The sequence below is a fragment of the Tachyglossus aculeatus genome, chromosome X2 (genome assembly GCF_015852505.1).
Source record: "Tachyglossus aculeatus isolate mTacAcu1 chromosome X2, mTacAcu1.pri, whole genome shotgun sequence".
Classification (NCBI taxonomy): domain Eukaryota; kingdom Metazoa; phylum Chordata; class Mammalia; order Monotremata; family Tachyglossidae; genus Tachyglossus; species Tachyglossus aculeatus.
The window spans coordinates 22,423,454-22,431,649 of NC_052100.1; the positions used below are offsets into that span (position 1 = coordinate 22,423,454).

Here is an 8,196-nt window from a genome sequence, read left to right on the forward strand (position 1 = left end):
CATTTTACAGATGAGGGTAACTGAGGCCCCAAGAAGTGAAGTGACTTACCCAAGGTCACAGAGCAGACAAGTGGTGGGATTAGAACCCAGGTCCTTTTGACCCCCTGGCCCGTGCTCTATCCACTAGGCCACACTGCTAGGAACAAATCAAAGCCCTGAATAAATTGTTTCCCATCATGATGAGCATTCATAGTTGGTTTCAGAGAAGTAGTAGAAGTAGTACCAGTATTGATCGAGAGCCTACAGAGTGCAGTGCGCTGTACTAAGCCCTTGGAAAAGTACAACAAAAGTTGTTCAAGACTAATTGCCTGCCTTCATCATCATCATCAATCGTATTTATTGAGCGCTTACTATGTGCAGAGCACTGTACTAAGCGCTTGGGAAGTACAAATTGGCAACATATAGAGACAGTCCCTACCCAACAGTGGGCTCACAGTCTAAAAGGGGGAGACAGAGACCAAACATACTAACAAAATAAAATAAATAGAATAGATATGTACAAATAAATTAAATAAATAGAGTAAAAAAATATGTACAAACATATATACATATATACAGGTGCTGTGGGAGTTTACAAGTCAATCTAGGGCTAGCTAAGGATCTTTCTTCTCCCAATCCACAATATGAATTTAATCCACTCCTGGGACCATGCCAACCGTGCCCTGTGGCTTCTCTAGTAAGTAAAGCAATCACTGTCAAGTTTATGAAGCAAATAATTCATATTTTGTGGAATTAAACTATCTGAACCATTAAACATTAAACTATATGAACCTGGGTCAATCTGTTCTGCTATCAGAAAGACCAGGGATGGCTCTTGAAAAAAATAGCCCCCCCCCCCCCCCCACCCCCAAAGATGTTTGTGATATCACATATGTGATGTGATGATGTTATCCTGCTGCTGTTTGGTGGAAGTCCAGCCAATTTGGTCAGAACTGGCCTGAAACTAAGCATTTCTCTTTGGAACTCTGACACCCATCCCCACCCCACCCCCCACCATAATTGTTCCAAATCATTGCTTTCATGGATCTGTGACCTTTGGCCATTTAATATTCACCCCACCCCCAACCCCACAGCACTTATGAACATATCTTTAAATTACATATTATACATTATGTATTTATTCCTATTAACATCTGTCCCCCCATCTAGATGGTAAGCTTATTATGGGCAGGGAATGTGTCTGCTATTTCTGTTATATTCTCCCAAGTGCTTAGTACAGTGCTTGGTGCATAGTAAGCGTACAGTAAATATCTGTGAACTCAGATGCTGTCTCGATATGCAGAACTCAATTGCAGAGGGAGGTTGGGCCCAGAAAGTATGTATACCACATGTAAAAGCATCAGATGCCATGGGGGTACCAGACAGGGGCTAGCCAGATGAACATGAGATCGTTCACTGTAAAACTGGCACCTTGAATGTTCTGCTCTCTTTCCTCTACTGCAGCACTTCCCATGTTCCCTGGTACATTGCTCTCTCGGCAATCAAAAGTTCTTACCATCAGCTTTAAGGCACTCAATCAGCTGTCCTTCTCTTACTTTGCTGATCTCCTAGTATAACCCAGCCCGCACACTTGGCTTCTCTAATGCCAACCTAGTCACTGTACCTCGATCTCATCTGTCTCGCTGCCGACCCCTTGCCCACATCCTCCCTCTGGCCCAGAACTCCCTACCTCTTCATATACAACAGACCACCACTCTCCCCACTTCTAAGCCTTATTAAAATCCCATCTCCTCCAGGATTCCTGCCCTCACTAAACTCCTCATTTCTCCTATTTTCCCTCCCTCCTCTCCACCCTCCCTTCTGTGTCACCTATGCACTTAGAAACACACCCGTTAGGCACTTGGTATTCACCCCACCTCTGGCCCCACAGTACTTGTGTTCATCTCATATACCACAAAGAATGTTTCATCTCCCTAAAAATATCACTGGTGTATAATTTATGCTGTTTGGTGCTGCTCAAGTTTACCAATGCATTGGTTCTTCTAATTAGCTCAAGCCTGTTCCTATCAATTTGACTGCAACATGCATCTAATCTCATCCCTAGGCCTGTCTGGGTGCGTGCTAGTAATGATGACATGGGCAATAGAACTACAATTTGTAGGTGTCATTTTTCAGTATGGGATTCACTTGGGCCCTCACTGCTCTGATTTCATTTCAGCTGTGGGCCGTTTATTCTCATCAAAAGTCAATTTCCCATAGGCCGTTATGAAGCTGCTCAACAATATGTGCCTGAAGTGTTCCCAAGTAAAAGTTGGGGAGTTTATTTTTAATATCTCTGGTTAGAGTCGTGAGGGTCTGATCCAATTAAATGGAGGATCAGATTAGCCAGTGATTGAATTAAGAAGGAACAGTATGAGGGAATGGCATAATTACTTACTCCTCTGCCATTAGTCTCAGGATAAATGCTTTCCTTTCTTTAGCAAGCTCCTGTAAAGGAGAAAACCTGGCTGGAAATGTTACAGGTTCCGACCCCAGCCAAAGGCAGCAAGCTGACAAGTTTCTTTTCTCCATCAAAGGAGTTTCTTTGCTTAATTTATGAAGCCCCTGGTTTCTGGAGAGGGAGAAACAGGGGTGACTGGTGACACAAGCTAATTTCCTTCTCTTCTTGAGGTCTCGTGCTGGGTATGGTGAGGGTTCATGCAGCTGTAAACCTACACAGGCTCTCACGGGAAATCATGTGAGTAGGAAATTAATTAACCTGTACCACCACTTCACAGCAGGGTCCGGTAATTAAGCTGTAATTCCTCCCAGATAGTTTTATCGTTTTCCCTCTTTGTTGCCATCTTTAGTGCTGAATTGCAGCTCTTCTGACCCCCTTCCAGCCCCCCCACCACCACCACCAGGCTCCAGCACAGAAAAAAAACTCTGCTGGGGCAGGGATGCCCTTTGAGTAAGGTTCTGAAGAGATTGGCTCTTCCTCTTCTTAGCCCATTGGCCAATGTGGCAAAGATGCAGAGGAAAATCCCCCTACAAGGGGCACAGGCCGGGGGCTTATAGCTAAAGCAAATATAATAGAGGCTTTTTGTGGAGAGATAAAAGAGGCTTTCGTTTTGGGTGCTAAGGAAACTGTGTAGCATTCAGGCTCCTTAGGAGTCTAGTCCACCTCATTGTTAGCTATCCAAAGGAAGTATTATGCCATGCTAAATATAAAAGCCTCTGAGAGCTCTCCTTTTGATGAGATCTTGCTAAATGGATAGCTCTAATGATCCATAAGAATCATAATGCCAAGTGGATTTCATGGTCCAGATAGATCTAACATTGCTTTTTAAAAAATAAGGTTTCCTCATAAACCACCACTAATTAAAATTTCTGAAGTTCTTGTGGAAGGCGATTATTTTATTAATAGAAAGTACTGGTTTGAGACATAATGGGCTCAGAAGCCTCACAGTGGGGCCGGGATGATTGGCATTTTTAGCCAAGTTTCTTGAGCCTAGTGCTGCCGCTGATTTACCAGAAATGAAGATGGCACCTTCATTGTTGCTGCTGTGGACATTTTGGCTTTTCTGGACAACTTGGGATCTGCCACTATAAAGATACCTTCGAGAGAGATTGTTCTGGGACAAAAATTGTAGCTCTCTTAAAAAAGAGCTGGGTGCTTTGAAATCCGGATTGAACTGGGTAGAGGTGATGTATTTGTCTCACTGTCAGTTTCAATTCTCACACCCTCCTGTCCAGTCTACACAGTATCAAGAGGTCTGGGTCAAGAGGATCAAGCACTTAGTACAGTGCTTTGCACACAGTAAGTGCTCAGTAAATATGATTGACTGATTGGTACCAATTGCAGAAAAAATATTCCCTAGGGAGCATGGGATGCTGACATTCAAGGAGAGGTCTGAGCTTAGTGGCAGTGGGGTGACACAAAAGTAGCCAGGCAAGATGTCAGAGGATGAGATCTTTAAATGGGAAGAGTTTGAAAGAAGAAAAGAATGCTGTTTCACTTGGGGGAGATAAAAGAGGCAAAGGAATTTAGTATCCAGTTATGGGTGAAGGGGGATGAATAAATGGTTAATCCACATTTACTCAACTCATATATTTGTTGTCCTGCCATTTCAAAGATGATGCTTCTGATGAGTGCTACTAAAAAGATCAATGCATGACACTCCTTTTTGCAGTGTGTGCATGTAGAGATAGTTCCTTGCTTTGCTAATGGGTTTACCCCATACAGGGCCCCATATAGGCTCTCTATTTTTGAGCCTGCCTCTTGGTGTCCCAATCTTTGTGAAGGCCTTTGCTCAAAGAGCACAACCCCTCTCCCAAATGCTGCCTGCCAGTCTGGTCTGTCTCGCTGCAGCAGTGATCTCTCAACAGCTAACTGTGTCTGAGACTGTGCTTCATCACGTCTTTAAACAGTTTATTCTGCATTCCTTCAGTTCACCAGGCAGCAGCTGCTTGGGTATCCTGGTGTCATCCATTCCCCTCACGTGGCCCACCCAGTGAAGCTGTGTTGCTGACTGCATTACCTCAATGCTGGTAAGGCAATACCTTCTTACTGTAGCTGCCTCTCGTGACTACCCCATTTGATTATACAGTTCTTAGGGGCGGGTATCGTGTCTCCTGGGATTGGACTCTTCCTAGTGCAATGCTCCACACACAGAGTGAGTTATTATTATAACTGTCTTATGGTGAGGCAGTTCTTGGCCACATGGAATTTACAATCTAGAGAGAAGATAAACACAGACACCACCGACAACTGAACATCAAAGACAACATGTGGAAACATCGTCTAGTTATGTGAGTCCCTTTCACCTCCCTGTCCTCCACCCAACTCCAGTAATGGAAAAATCACCAACATCCTAAACGTTTACAAAGCCCTCACCCTCTGCTTCCCCACCCTCCATACCGATGTGACAGAGGGCACATCTGTAAGAAGTAGCCGAAGACTTGGAATCCTATACAGTCTGATCCTGATGGTACCTTTCAATCTTTGGAAGTATTCCTCACGGACTAAGCTCCTTGTGGGCAGAGAATGGGTGTTTTGCTTCTGTTGAACTTTCCTGAGTGCTTAGTTCAGTGCTTTGCATTCAGTGGGCCTCAATAGATACCTCTGATAGATTTGAAGATTACCACTTTAAGCTGTCATTCAGCATTACCAGGGCTATTCTTATGAAAGGTGAATTTAGGGGTCAGCATCATGTGAGTTGGGAGAGCTGCCCAACTGCAATATAACTGCAATCAGTCAATCAATGGTATTTATTCAGGGCTTACTGTGTGCTGGTCACTGAACTAAGCACTTGGGAAAGGGCAACACAACAGAGTTGGTAGACATGCCCAGAAGGAGCTACAGACTACAGAGTGAGACAGACACAAAGATAGATGAGGGAGAGGGAAAATAGCATATCAATCAATTAATGGTATTGATTGAACACTTACTCTGTGCAGAGTGCTATACTAGGCCCTTGAAAGAGTACAACGCAACAGAGATGGTAGACGTGTTCTCTGTCCACAAGGAGTTCCAGTCTGGAGTATAAGAATAAGAGTATAAGAGTACATACATCCTGTGGGGCTGGGATGTATATAATAATGATAATAATAATAATAATAATAATAATGACATTTATTAAGCACTTACTATGTGCAAAGCACTGTTCTAAGCACTGGGGAGGTTACAAGGGGATCAGGTTGTCCCACGGGGGGCTCACAGTCTTCATACCCATTTTACAGATGAGGTAACTGAGGCACAGAGAAGTTAAGTGACTTGCCCAAAGTCACACAGCTGACAATTGGCAGAGCTGGGATTTGAACCCAGGACCTCTGACTCCAAAGCCCGGGCTCTTTTCACTGAACCATGCTGCTTCTCTGTATATCAAAATACTGAAGTGAAAAAGTCCTTCATGAAGCTAAAATCCAACATCTTTCTTTATCAGCATGTTTGCCTAACAGAGGGAAGTTGATCCGAAGCTCTGTAAAAGCAGGAAGCACAAATAATTGTGAAAATTGTGAGTTATTGGGGGAAAATGATCCACAGCTAGCAATTCCCTCATTCAAGTCTGTCACAGTATGAGTAACAGAGGCACCAAAGAAATCAGATATCATTAGCTGTAGAATATGTTGACATGTTGGAGAACAAAGTGTAACAACAGTGAGTATTTCACTTGCCATGGAAATCAGCTAGTCCTAACTGGAGTAAAGACCAAATGAGGCCAACTGAAATCTATCACACAGGAATCAGAAATTGAAAGGACTGTAGCAGTCAATTGGTTTAAATAAGTAGCCCAATAGAAGCCAGTAGTAAGTAATTGCCTCTCAAGAAACATTTTCAGTTATCAAAATTGGGTTAGAAAGCCAGTAGGCATTTGCTTGCCGAAAGGACTGAGTTGGTCTGGTTCATTGTGAGTGGTTCAGTCCTTGGCTTAATTTTCAGCCTGCTTCTTCAAGGTAAGAAGAAAAAGTCCATGCATATCTGAAAGAATGAATATGCTTGATCTTATTTCTCCATGATCCAAGCATAATCCACATTAACCAAAACCCTGAAATTGATAGCTGAGGCGAAAATTCAAAACCAAGGAGTCTATTATGTCTTTTTTAATGGTATTTAAGAGCTTACTATGTGCCAGACACTGTACTAAGCACTGTGGTAGATAGAAGCTAATCAGGTTGGGCATGGTCCCTGTCCTATATGGTGCTCACAGTCTTAATCCCCATTTTACAGATGGGGTAACTGAGGCACAGAAAAGTTAAGTGACTAACCCAAGGTCACACAGCAGGCAAGTGGCAAAGCTGGGGTGAGAACCCAGATTCTCTGACTCCCAGGTACATGCTCTTTTCACTAAGCCATGCTGCTTCTATTGAAATGTGATGGCAAACCTGCCTTGTGCCTTTCTTCCAGACACAATGTGTGAGCACCTTGCATGAGTCTCTCTGTTTTAAGAAAGAATTCATTCTGATTAGATTGACCATTACATTTCTCCAGGATCTTCTCTTCTCTTGTCTTATGCTGTCGAGTCATCACCGACCCATAGCAACTCCATGGACTCATCTATCCCAGAATTCCCCACCTCCATCTGCAATCATTCTGGTTGTGCATCCATAGAGTTCTCTTAGTAAAAATACAGAAATTGTTTACCACTGCCATCTTCCGTGCAGTAATCTTGAGTCTCCGCCCTCGACTCTTTCCCGTGCCACTGCTGCCCAGTGCAGGTGAGTTTTAACTTGTAGCAGATTGCCTTCCACTCACTAGCCACTGCCCAAGCTAGGAATGGAATGGTTATGCCTCTGCTTCACTCTCCCTCCCATAGCTGAGACTGGTAGAGTACTGGAAACTCTCCAGGTATGGTCCGGAGAGGGGAAGGATAGTCTCAGCAAACAGTATATCCTTTTGTTCATCAGCTTGCCTGTTCCTCTAGGGTGTTGAAAGTATTCAATTCTTTAGTTAAAAGCTTAAAGTTTTCAGAAACTGCATTTACCATTGGCCATCACTAATCATCATAATCAGCAGCAGCACTGATTGAATGCCTACTCTGTGACCACTGTTCCCTATTTGGGAACATACAATAGAAGCAAAACTACGGTTCCTGTCTTCAATGAGCTTCCAATCTAGTGGAGGAGTCATTGTACTGATTGCAGGTGGATTAATCAATTCTATTTATTGAGTGCTTACTGTTTGCAGAGCACTGCACTAAGCTGTTGGGAGAGTCCAATACAACATCGTTGTTGGACACATTCCCTGCCTATAGTCTAGAAGGGGAGGCAGACCCAAAACTGGATTGAGGGCATGATGGACTTTGGACTGGTGTATCCTCTACTTCACAGCCACCAATTCTGGTCTTACATTCATGATATTTGCTTGTTCACACCCACAACCCAGTTACCAAAGAAAGATATGTTAGGCACAACAAATTGTCAAAAGGAATAAAAAGCAATTTATTCATTTCTTAGTGAGGCATCATGTCCCGTGTTTCCAAAAGAAAAAGAGGCACGTCAAACACATTGACACATTGTTTGTCAGGTTCTCTCTCGATTCATATGCTCTGTTCGAAGTTTAAAATTATCCTTTTTTTCCTAGATAAATTCAGTGAAAGTCAATAAGGTCACCGTGAATTAGCACAGCATTCACAACTTCAACTTTGATAATAAAATGTTGTGCTTTCAAATAATTGAACTGAGGTTTTCAAAAATCAGTGGCACAGATAGTCAACCCTCACAGTGTTACTTTTTGTTGCGGTGCAAGAGGTCCCCATCTAGACTGTAAGCTTGCTG

General features: G+C 43.1%; 1 non-coding gene across 1 annotated transcript; it reads right to left on the reverse strand.

Annotated features, from left to right (window-relative positions):
• Positions 1–7,147: 7,147 nt before the first annotated feature.
• On the reverse strand, positions 7,148–7,285 carry LOC119949742. Its single transcript, XR_005457280.1, has one exon. It is a non-coding gene; the product is annotated as a small nucleolar RNA SNORA7 (small nucleolar RNA).
• Positions 7,286–8,196: the final 911 nt, after the last annotated feature.